At 43.7% G+C, this 12,762-nt stretch overlaps 1 protein-coding gene across 2 annotated transcripts in view; it reads left to right on the forward strand.

Moving 5' to 3' along the window:
* LOC115458730 (tyrosine-protein kinase Fyn) overlaps positions 1-12,762 on the forward strand; it is a 123,528-nt gene that overhangs the window by 66,213 nt on the left and 44,553 nt on the right. The gene's annotated exons all lie outside the window — the stretch shown is intronic.

Genomic DNA, 12,762 nt, shown 5'->3' on the forward strand with positions numbered 1-12,762 from the left:
TGTAGGGGGAGGACCTACCGCTCAGCTTACAGGGAACAGTAGTTGTGGTACTGAAACCTCAAACTGTAAGCCGTTGCCTGCCTGTGCAATTTGATGAGGGCTAATGACGGCCTTTTATCTGTAGTCAGCATTTGAAATGCTTGATTACTGGGTTTAGAAATCCTGTTTGTCACCTTTAGGGTTGAAAGGAAAGATTATTCATTGGTTTCAAAGATTCTTGAGTAACGTAAGCCAACTAGCGCTGTTGAATGACTGTGTTTCTAAAGCTCGAGTTTTCTACGATGTTCTACAAGGATCCATTATTTTGCTATTCCATTTCAATATATACTTAAGTCCTCTGGGGAAGTTTGATATTCAGGCTTTTGGGGGTGAAATATTTGTTTTATGCCGACGATTTTACTGTTCTACCACTGATAGTATCTGCCATGCTGGGTCAGACCAAAGATGCAGTAAACCCGCAGGGGTCTGTGCTGGGTCCGTTGCTTTTTAATGTATTTATAAATGACCTAGAGATGGGAATAACTAGTGAGGTAATTAAATTCGCCGATGACACAAAATTATTCAGGGTCGTCAAGTCGCAGGAGGAATGTGAACGATTACAGGAGGACCTTGCGAGACTGGGAGAATGGGCGTGCAAGTGGCAGATGAAGTTCAATGTTGACAAGTGCAAAGTGATGCATGTGGGTAAGAGGAACCCGAATTATAGCTACGTCTTGCAAGGTTCCGCGTTAGGAGTTACGGATCAAGAAAGGGATCTGGGTGTCGTCGTCGATGATACGCTGAAACCTTCTGCTCAGTGTGCTGCTGCGGCTAGGAAAGCGAATAGAATGTTGGGTGTTATTAGGAAGGGTATGGAGTCCAGGTGTGCGGATGTTATAATGCCGTTGTATCGCTCCATGGTGCGACCGCACCTGGAGTATTGTGTTCAGTACTGGTCTCCGTATCTCAAAAAAGATATAGTAGAATTGGAAAAGGTACAGCGAAGGGCGACGAAAATGATAGTGGGGATGGGACGACTTTCCTATGAAGAGAGGCTGAGAAGGCTAGGGCTTTTCAGCTTGGAGAAGAGACGGCTGAGGGGAGATATGATAGAAGTGTATAAAATAATGAGTGGAATGGATCGGGTGGATGTGAAGCGACTGTTCACGCTATCCAAAAATACTAGGACTAGAGGGCATGAGTTGAAGCTACAGTGTAGTAAATTTAAAACGAATCGGAGAAAATTTTTCTTCACCCAACGTGTAATTAGACTCTGGAATTCATTGCCGGAGAACGTGGTACGGGCGGTTAGCTTGACGGAGTTTAAAAAGGGGTTAGATAGATTCCTAAAGGACAAGTCCATAGACCGCTATTAAATGGACTTGGAAAAATTCCGCATTTTTAGGTATAACTTGTCTGGAATGTTTTTACGTTTGGGGAGCGTGCCAGGTGCCCTTGACCTGGATTGGCCACTGTCGGTGACAGGATGCTGGGCTAGATGGACCTTTGGTCTTTCCCAGTATGGCACTACTTATGTACTTATGTACTTATGTACTCCTGTGTCCGCCAATGGTCAATCCAGATCACTAGAAAGATCCTACCAGATCCTAAGGAATCTTGCAGTGCCCTCCCTCTTTCTGGCTAATAATCAGAACATAAGATAACCTATTCTGAGCAGTCCAAGGTCCATCAAGCCCAGCAGCATGTCTCTAACAATGGCTAGTCTAGTTGACAAGTGCCTGGCATATCCCAAATACTAGATCTCGTTCTGTAAGTTGCATGGAGGAGTAGCCTAATAGTTGGAGCCAGGTTGAGAACCCACTGTCACTCCTTGTAGTCTTAGGCAAGTCACTTAACCCTCCATTGCCTGGAATATAAACTTAGATTGGAAGCCCTCCAGGGACAGAAAAATATCTACTGTACCCGAATGTAACTCTCCTGGATCTACTGCTGAAAAAGCCTGGTACAGATCCAAATCCCAAACTTATTTCCAACACCAAGGAATGGCTTTCCCAAGTCCTGACTAATTATTGTTAATCACATAACACTGGTGTACTCCAATGGTTAATACATCATGCTTTAATTGTTGCTAATAAATGCGCATACATTGTCAACAAAATTTACATAGTTTTTCCAGAACTCACTTCTTCCAACCTTACTTGCCTTCAAGCACCCCTATTCATACATCTCAATCTCACTACCCAAACCTAAAGAAAAAAACCCATAACTGTCGTTACGCTATGAGAACTAAAGAACCAATCACAGTTAGATTCAGTCTATTTATGACAAATCATCAAGGTATAATGACTGGCCAAAGTTCAAAACTGAAGCAAAAAAACGTCGCACTCTCCATTCAATGATGGCAGGAAATGCTACTTCAAAGTTCACAAGCTCCTAAAAAGTATTGGGCATTAATATGAATCAATCGACCAGCTATAGATCCAGCCTGTTAGCGTGCTTGGCGGCTCTGCGTGGTTGAGGGAAAGCTTCTGAAGAAACCAAAGACAGCTCTTCTGCATAACTTAAACTCTTTCCGTTCCTCTATGCGAGACCGCATTTCGTGTTGTCCTTCCTCAGGAGGAACTTTATCTCAAAATCTGTAATGATGATTAAAAACCCCAAGTATCAGAATGTCAAACTTGTTTAATCATATAATCTTATATCTTATTTTCAATATGAGTAACGGCTGCTTACCTTCGAGACTCATGTCTAAGCGAGCTGTTCCAGGGACCGCCCTCTGACGTGTTGCTTCTCCTACGTTATTGCAGGATTTAAATACTCAAATGGGACCACCCCCAGGCTCATTCCCAAAGCCTATACTCATTCAACTTCGAGATTGAGACCCCTAGGAGCCACCATATTCCATGCAAAAATGTAACGCTGTTTAATAGCAAATAATTGGGCACTAACATCACCACCTCTGTTTGGGGGGGGGGGGGGGGGGGGGGCAACCTGTACTAACATAAGACATTTTAAATCTTCTAATGTGTGTGCGTCACCAAGGGTGCTTCTCTTGTTTGATTTCTAAGATAGTTGGTGTGTTCCACCAGCCTTTGTTTTAATTGTCTTTTAGTGTTTCCGATATAATATAGTGAACACGGGCACATGATGCAGAAGACCACTCTCTCACTAGTGCAAGTGGTGTTGGCACGCAAATAAAACCTTTGTGTAGAGCCTGGGATAGTGACCCACTTGGTATTGATTGAATATTTACAATAAACACATCTTCCGCAGGGGGAGTGTTGCCCGGTATACGTGTCAAAAGTAGATTTTTTTAGTAACTCACCCAAATTAGCTTTGCGACGGTATGCTATTTTAGGATGCTCGCTGAATTCAGGATGCACAGACAGCACTACATATTGGCATCTGAACCCCAACATCCTTGAATGAGGAAGCAGTGAACTCCAGAGGAAATTGGAGAGTGGGATAGGAGGTAGTGTTCTATTGTGGATTAAAAACTGGTTAAAAGAAGGAAAACAGAGAGTAGGGTTAAATGGTCAGTATTCTCAATGGAGAAGGGTAGATAGTGGGGTTCTGCAGGGGTCTGTCTTGGGACCGCTGCTTTTTAACATATTTATAAATGACCTAGAGATGGGAGTAACTAGTGAGGTAATTAAATTTGTTGACGACACAAAGTTATTCAAAGTCGTTAAATCGCGAAAGGATTGTGAAAAATTACAAGTGGACCTTACGAGACTGGGAGACTGGACGTCTAAATGGCAGATGACGTTTAATGTGAGCAAGTGCAAAGTGATGCATGTGGGAAAGAGGAACCCAAACTACAACTATGTGATGCAAAGTTCCACATTAGGAGTCTCCAACCAGGAGAAGATCTAGGTGTCATCGTTGACAATACATTGAAACCCTCTGTAGTGGCGGCAAAGAAAGCAAATAGAATGTTAGGTATTATTAGGAAAAGAATGGAAAACAAAAATGAGGATGCTATAATGCTTTTGTATCGCTCTATGGTGCGACCACACCTCGAATATTGTGTTCAATTCTGGTCGCCGCATCTCAAAAAAATATATAGTGGAATTAGAAAAGGTGCAGAGAAGGGCGAAGAAAATGATAAAGGGGATGGGATGACTTCCCTATGAGGAAAGGCTAAAGCGGCTAGGGCTCTTCAGCTTGGAGAAAAGGCGGCTGAGGGGAGATATGATAGAAGTCTATAAAATAATGAGTGGAGTTGAACGGGTAGATGTGAAGCGTCTGTTCACGCTTTCCAAAAATACTAGGACTAGGGGGCATGCAATGAAGGTACAAAGTTTTACGTTTTAACGGTTTTTATTGATGATACGATGCTTGACAGAATCATAGAATTTAACATGTTTCATCAAAACATCACATTGTAATTATATACAGACATCTGAATTACCATCATCAATAGTTTATCAATTTCTCCCACCCTCCCCCCATCATCCTCCCATCCCCCTCCTCCCCCCACCTTCTGACAACCCACTGACCTTTATGCACCATGTCTTAACATCTAGACTCCGTACCCCGCCCTCCCACCTCCCTCTACCCTTTTAATCATAATAAGTGATCACTCTACCATCGTTCGTTCAAACTTTCCAGGGTAACCCCGCTGTCCATGATATCATATTCTATGTTAACTACGGTCCCTTTCCCATTAGGACTGTTGATAGGGTACCATGGAACAAGGATCTGTAACCGAACGGGGAGCGGCTTTCTCTGCTCACCCCCCGCTCATTTGCATCACCCTATGAGTGAGTCCCTCTGCTCCCGATAGGCCCCCCATACTTCATATAATGAACTAAATCCCCTTATAGTAGAACTTGAAAAAAAAAAAACTTTTTTATAAGCTATTCATTATTAAGCTTCGCGCATGCGGCGCCAGGGACTGGATGTAAGGTCTCCAAATCTCCAGAAACTGTGTTCTCTTCTTCGGGGAAATTCCCACCGCCCTACGTTCATGTAATAATAGCTCGTGAACTCTGTTTCTCCAATGCCAGAACTCTGGTGGGTCCACACTCAACCACCCAGTCATAATCAATTTTTTCCCCAGCAGGCAGGCTTTGCGGACCAGTGTCTTCTGACTTCCTCGTTGGAGGACAAAGAGCTCGTGTTTATCAAGGATAATCCCCATAAAGGAATAGTTAATCCGAGATCCCACTAAGCCCTCCAGATATTGTATTATGTTGTGCCAGAACCTTTGCACCCCGGGCATTCCCACAGGCAATGATAAAGTGTACTTTCTCGTTGCCGGCACTTAGAACATAGTGGGTCCGGCACTCCCCCCATCTTAAATACCTGTAGTTTGGTCATGTATGCTCGATGTAAGATTCGATATTGACATTCCCGTAGTGTCGCATTGATTGAGATCTCAGGTATACGAGATGCCAACTTTATATAATCCAGCGCTAAGCTGGGCTTCTGCATATCTCGTGCCCAACGTGCGGTAATTGTTTCAGTCTTTTTCTGTGGACCCATCGCCCATATAGCCTTGTGCAGTCCCGATATTGTGAGCCGCTCCCCAGGTACTGTCTTGAAAAATTCCCTGATTTTCTTCCCATGTCCACTAGTAAGCTTTTCAATATTTAGGGATCTAATATAATGAGCTAATTGCTGATGAGCGAATGTGTGGCTAATAGTGAAACCAACCCCCAGAGCGCCCAAATTTAACAGACCTCCTCTGGTCCCCAATACGTGTTCCAACCTCGTAATCCCCTGTGAGGCCCACCTTCGAAACACCCTGTTTTCTGACCCAGGTGAAAAGTTTGGGTTACCTTGTAGCGGCAATATATCCGATATATCCCCTTCCAGCCCCCAATAGCTATTGAGATCTCGCCAGATCGCCCGCACTGGTTCCAATAACAAGCTTCCCTTAAATTTATTTGGCAGTTTATTCCTTGCCCCATGAAGTAAATAATGTGGGTGAAATGGCAAGAAAAAAACCTGTTCCAATTTCCACGGGGTGAAGTCTTGTTTATCTAATAACCAGTCTCCCAGATGCCTCAACAAACACGCTTGGTTGTATTTTTTAATATCTGGGAGCCCTGTGGAAGGTACAAAGTTTTAAATTTAAAACAAATTGAAGAAAATACTTCTTCACTCAACATATAATTAAACTTTGGAATTCATTTCTTTTTATTTATTTATTTATTTGTAGCATTTCTATCCCACATTTTCCCACCAATTTGCAGGCTCAATGTGGCTTACATTTGCCATAATGGCGGTTGCCATTTCTGGGTAACAGAATTACAAATGGTGTTGCATTAAGGTACGTTCATACATAGTAACATAGATGGAACATAACATACATGGAACAGTTCATGGTCTATATATATAACATGTGCGTACATACATGGTAAAGAAGAATACATTATGGTATTGCATGCAGGTTCCTGAGTGATAATTGGATTATAACATATATTAGGTCATCGACTATGGAGAGACCATATTCAACATAGGGATAAAAGTGATAGTGCTTGTTCACTAGTAGCAAAGAAGTTAATCAGTCAAGTGATAAGATTTCGGTTGTGTCTAGGTGGTGTACGTTCTTATTTTTTAGTATTTAAGATGGATGTTTGTGGTATGCCTTCTTGAACAGATCTGTTTTCAGTAGTCTTCGGAAGATAGTTAGGTCTTGCGTTGTTTTTATGGCCTTCGGTAGTGCGTTCCATAGCTGGGTACAGATGTATGAGAAACTGGTCGCATATGTGGATTTATAATTTAGCCCTTTGCAGCTGGGGTAGTGGAGATTGAAGAATGTGCGTGCTGATCTTTTTGCGTTTCTAGTAGGCAGGTCTACAAGGTCTGACATGTAGGTCGGGGCTTCCAAAGAATGTGGTAAAAGCAGTTAGCTTAGCAGGGTTTAAAAAGGGTTGGATATCTTCCTAAAAGAAAAGTCCATAAGCCATTATTAAAATGGACTTGGGAAAATCCACTGTTTTATTTCTAGGATAAGCAGCATAAAATGTATTGTATTGTTTTGGGGTCTTGCCAGGCACTTGTGACCTGGATTGGCCAGTGTTTGAAACAAGATACTGGGCTTGATGGACCTTCGGTCTGTCCCAGTATGGCAACGCTTATGTTCTTTAGATCACGAAGGAGCAAAAGGGGCACTCAGGGAGAACAAAGCCATAGCGGAGAAACTGAATGAATTCTTTGCTTCTGTCTTTTCGGAAGAAGATGTCAGAGATCTGCCTGTACCGGAAATGGTTTTCAAGGGTGATGATGACTTCTTTCCTCGTACTGCTTTTAGGGTCATGATCCCAGTTCTTTTATAAAATTTCCAAAGAATGAGATGTGCTGCTTTATTGTGCCTTTCTGTATAGAAATTTTCTGCCATCCAGCTGCAAGATGAATAACCACATCCAGCCAGTGGCGTTCCTGGCCTGGATGGCACCTGGGGCGGAGCGCCGATGCGCCCCCCCCCCCTCCGGTGAAATGACACCCCCCCGGGTGCACGCTGCTGGGGGGGGTGCCGCGGCGCGTGCCTGCTCCTCAGAGTTCGCTAAACTTCGTTCGTTCGCTGCAGCTCCCTCTGCCCTGGACCAGGAAGTAACCTGTTCCGGGGCAGAGGGAGCTGCAGCGAACGAACAAAGTTTAGCAAACTCGGAGGAGCAGGCGCGCGCTGCGGCACCCCCCAGCGGCGTGCACCCAGAGCGGACCGCCCCCACCGCCCCCCCCCCCCCCCTTGGTACGCCACTGCATCCAGCTCTTTCTTACAGAATCTACAGATGTCTGTTGTACCGGTTTTTTCTCTGCTCGCTGTGACCCATTACAACCATAATCCACTGTACTGGGCTGCAGCTATCAATCGCTCATCCTTAGGTTTCAGTTCATCTCAACTAATCTTGTGTCCTGTTTTCGATTAACGAATGGCTCCTAGATTAACACTCTGTATTTCCTGCTGTATTTTAGCATTTCCCACTTGTTTTCCCTCATTTATTGACCTAACGCTTTTGACGAGGTTTTTCTCTACAACAGTACCTTGGTAAATTATACCTATCTCTATGAGACCTATTCCTCCTTCAGCATGGGGAATGTACAGTCTTGGCATGCACTGATTCTTATAAATGACCCCGTGGGCATGGAGGAGTTTTCGTGTTTGTACATCCAGTTTTCCAAGATCTTTAAGAGACCAGTTTACAGTGTCAAAGTTGTGTGAGAGTGCAGGAATTGACAGCTAATTAATGGCCTGTATCTTATTCCGTGGTAAGGCATTTTTTAATATCAGTTTTTCTTTACTTCTCTTTTCTGTCAGTGTTTTATGTTTGATTATGATTTCTTCCTCTGCTCTTAGATATTTATACCTTTGGGTTCAAGTTCCTTCATCTCAGTCATCAGTCAGAGAGGGATGTTTTCAGTTCTGCTCAATTTTTACAAGTTCTGTTGCTTCCTTCCCTATGTGTTTTATTTATTTATTTTATTTTATTTTATTGCTTTTGTATCCCACATTTTCCCACCTATTTGCGGGCTCAGTGTGGCTTACAATACATTGAGAATGATGGAAATACAATTTGTTACAATACGATTTTGGGTTACATTGTGAAGAGTTTAGAGAAGACAAAGAGGGGCATAATCGAACAAAAACGTCTATCTCCATGGGCGTTTATCTCCGAGAACGGGTCCGTGAAGGGGCGGACCGAACCGTATTTTCGCAAAAATATAGACGTCCATGTTTTATTCGACAATGTGTGAGCTGGGCGTTTTTGTTTTTCAGTGATAATGGAAAATGAAAGCGCCCAGCTCAAAAACGAATAAATCCAAGGCATTTGTTCGTGGGAGGGGCCAGGAGTCGTAGTGCACTGGTCCCCCTCACATGCCAGGACACCAACCGGGCACCCTAGGGGGAACTTTTACAAAAACAAAAAAAAAGGTAAAAGAGCTCCCAGGTGCATAGCACCCTTCCCTTGTGTGTTGAGCCCCCCAAATCCCCCTCAAAACCCACTGCCCACAAGTCTACACTATTACTATAGCCCTAAGGGGTGAAGGGGGGCACCTACATGTGGGTACAGTGGGTTTGGGGGGGTTGGACGACTAAGCATTAAGCAGCACAATTGTAACAGGTAGGGGGGGATGGGCCTGGGTCCACCTGCTTGAAGTCCACTGCACCCCCTAACAACTGCTCCAGGGACCTGCATACTGCTGCCAGGGAGGTGGGTATGACATTTGAGGGTGAACATAAAAAGTTGTGAAACATCATTTTTTGTGGTGGGAGGGGGTTAGTCACCACTGGGGGGAGTCAGGGGAGGTCATCCCCAATTCCCTCTGGGGGTAATCTGGTCATTTAGGGCACTTTTTGGGGCCTTATTCGTGAAAAAACAGGGTCCAGGAAAAGTGTCCTAAATTCTAGCTAAAAACGCATACTTTTTTCCCATTATCGGTGAAATGCGCCCATCTTTGTTCGGCAGATAACCACGCCCCAGTTCCCCCTTCGCCACACCTCTGACACGCCCCCATCAACTTTGTCCGCATCCGCGATGGAGTGCAGTTGAAAACGTCCAAAATCGGCTTTGGCTTATACCGATTTATTTGTTTTTGTGAGATAAACGTCTATCTCCCGATTTGGGTCGCAATATAGGCGTTTTTCTATTTCAATTATAAGCTGGAAAGTCAATTCAGAATATCATTTGGGGATATATCAATGTAGTGTAACAAAGGGGGATGATAAGATGATAGAACAATAGCCTGAGAACGTTAGGGTGTACCAGTTTTATCTGTGGTAGAGTTTTAGGTGTGGTGAAGGTATGGGAAGGAGAATTCAGAGGAAGTGTATTGATGCGTTTCTATTAGTGTGTATGGACTTCATGTGTTTTGATCTTTACAGTAGATTTTCTCAAAGAGATGAGTCTTCAATAATTTGCGGAAGTCGGCTAATTCGTACATCGTTTTCAGGTTGCATGGTAGTGTGTTCCAGAATTGCGTGCTCATATAAGAGAAGGTTGATGCGTGCAGTACTTTGTATTTTATGCCTTTGCACTTAGGGAAGTGGAGATTGAGGAAAGTTCGGGATGATCTTTTAGCGTTTCTGGGAGGCAGGTCTATTAAGTCAGACATGTTTGCAGGGGCTTCACCGTGAATTATTTTGTGAACTAAGGTGCATACTTTGAAGGTGATACGTTCCTTGAGTGGGAGCCAGTGTAGTTTCTCACGTAAGGGTTTTGCACTTTCGTATTTTGGTTTTCCGAAGATGAGTCTGGCTGCAGTAATCTGGGCTGTTTGAAGTTTCCTCAATATTTGCTCTTTGCAGCCTGCGTATAGTGAGTTGCAGTAGTCCAGATGGCTGAGTACGAGTGATTGCACTAGGCTGCGGAAGACAGATCTAGGAAAGAATGGTTTAATTCTTTTCAGTTTCCACATGGAGTAGAACATCTTTTTGGTTGTGCTGTTCGCATGAGTCTCAAGTGTTAAGTGGCGGTCAATAGTGACTCCAAGGATTTTTAATGCCATTCCAAGGAATGGATCCACAGAAGCTTAGCTGAAATTGGGTGGTGGGGGGAAGAGGGGTTGGTGGTTGAGAGGCTAGGATGGGGGAGGGCAGACTTATACGGGGTCTGTGCCGGAGCCAGTGATGGGAGGCGGGACTGGTGGTTGGGAGGCGGGAAATACTGCTGGACAGACTTATACGGTCTGTGCCCTGAAAAAGACAGGTACAAATCAAGGTAAGGTATACACATATGAGTTTATCGTGGGCAGACTAGATGGACCGTGCAGGTCTTTTTCTGCCGTCATCTACTATGTTACTATGTTACTATGTTTAAGGTTTCTGAGATTGGTAGATTAATTTTAGGTGTGTTAATTTCGGTAAATTTTTTCATGTTGTATTGGAAGGTAAATATGAGGCATTGAGTTTTTTCTGCGTTCAGTTTCAATCGGAATGCATCTGCCCAGGTGTTCATGATGTGTAGACTTTGGTTGATTTCGTTGGAGATTTCATTAATGTCTTGTTTGAAAGGAATGTATATCGTTACATCGTCGGCATATATGTATGGGTTAAGGTTATGGTTCGATAGAAGTTTTGCCAAGGGGATCATCATTAGGTTGAAAATAGTTGGCGAGAGGGGGGATCCCTGTGGTACTCCACATTCAGGTGTCCATGCTGCAGACGTAGTTGAATTTGATGTGACCTGATATGAGCGTAAGGTTAAGAACCCCTTGAACCAGTTTAGGACATTGCCTCCGATGCCAAAATATTCAAGTATGTGTAATAGGATTCCATGGTCAACCATATCAAAGGCACTTGACATGTCGAATTGTAGGAGGAGTATATTGTTGCCGGTTGCAATCATTTGTTTAAATTTGGTTATTAGGGTAATTAATACTGTTTCTGTGCTGTGATTTGACCGGTTAGATTCTCAGTCATTCCTTCTACTTGTCCACGTTTAATGATGGAGACTAATTCCGGATGTTTACTTTCATATTTCATCACGTTGTGCATATTTGGATCTAATGACACCGTTAACTAAGCCTTGAGGCCTACAATAGTAGGCTTGATAGGTATAATCTGTCTTTATTAGGCCCATTTCTTCTTCAGGATGAGGAATGTACATTGACCTCATGGGCGTGGATGAGTTCTCTCGTTTGTTCATCCAATTTTTCAAGATTTTAAGAGGCCAGTTTACAATTCCAAAACTTTATGACAGTACGGGAATTGCTAGTTTATTAAAGGCTTGTATCTTATTATTCCAAGACTAGTAAAAAAAAGGCCCGTTTCTGGAGCCGATGAAACGGGCGCTAGCAAGGCTTTCCTCTGGCCCCCCCACCCAACGCACCTTCGTTGTTAGTGACGCCATTGCGCCGCCGTGGCCACCGTCGATATGTGACTCTGCCCCCCCCACCCAACGCACCTTCGTCGTCAGTGACGCCATTGCGCCGCCCTGGCCGCCGTCGATGTGAGTGAATTGCTCCGCCCTCAACGTCATAACGTTTGACGCGAGGGCGGGGCCCCGAGACTTTGATTTTTGTGGCTTCAGAGCTTCGAACTTACGAACCTTGGCTTGAGGGTGAGTTTTATATATATAGATGTTAATGCAGTCTTCTGTATTGGTTTTAGTTTCCTGTGCTATTCATTACTGATCTTTTCTGTCAGTGTTTTATGCTTGATTATCACGTCTTCTGCTGTTCTTAGATACTTACACCTTCCTGTTCAAGTTCCTTCATCTCACAGTTATCAGTCAGAAGGATGTTTTCAGTTTTGCTCAGTTTTCCTCTTAAGGAAAGTTGCCGGAACTGTTCTGCTAACTGTTCATCACTGGAACTGTAGAGTTTAAAGTTATCTACGAACAGTAAGTGGGAAGGAGAGAAATGTTGGCCACCATGGGGGCGGGGGTGAGAGGTAGAGAAGGAGAGAGATGCTGGAAGCCAGGGAGATGGTGGTGGGGGGAGGCAATGGGATGGTAGGAAAGGGAAGGGGAGATGCTAGGGTTGGTGGCGAAGCTTAGGTTCCCCCTATCATAAAGGCATTCCGCTGCCCCCTGCCCAGGCATTCACCCATATATATTCTTGATGCCTTATTTCTACTACTACTACTATTTAACATTTCTAGAGCGCTACAAAGTGTATGCAGCGCTGTACAAACACAGAAGAAAGACAGTCCCTGCTCAAAGAGCTTACAATCTATTAAGACAAAAAGTAAAGCATTTAAATTTAAAGTATTTAAGCAGTCAAGCACAAGAGAACAGTCACAGAAGGACTGAAGATGTTGAAGGGTGGTCAGTGTGATTAGGTGTAACTCTGGTTGGAGTAGTGGGAGAAGGTGATAGAAGAATAGAAATGGGTGACGTAAAAGTAATTTCTTGTTATTATTATTATTAT

This window comes from Microcaecilia unicolor, unplaced genomic scaffold (assembly GCF_901765095.1).
Source record: "Microcaecilia unicolor unplaced genomic scaffold, aMicUni1.1, whole genome shotgun sequence".
Classification (NCBI taxonomy): Eukaryota; Metazoa; Chordata; class Amphibia; order Gymnophiona; family Siphonopidae; genus Microcaecilia; species Microcaecilia unicolor.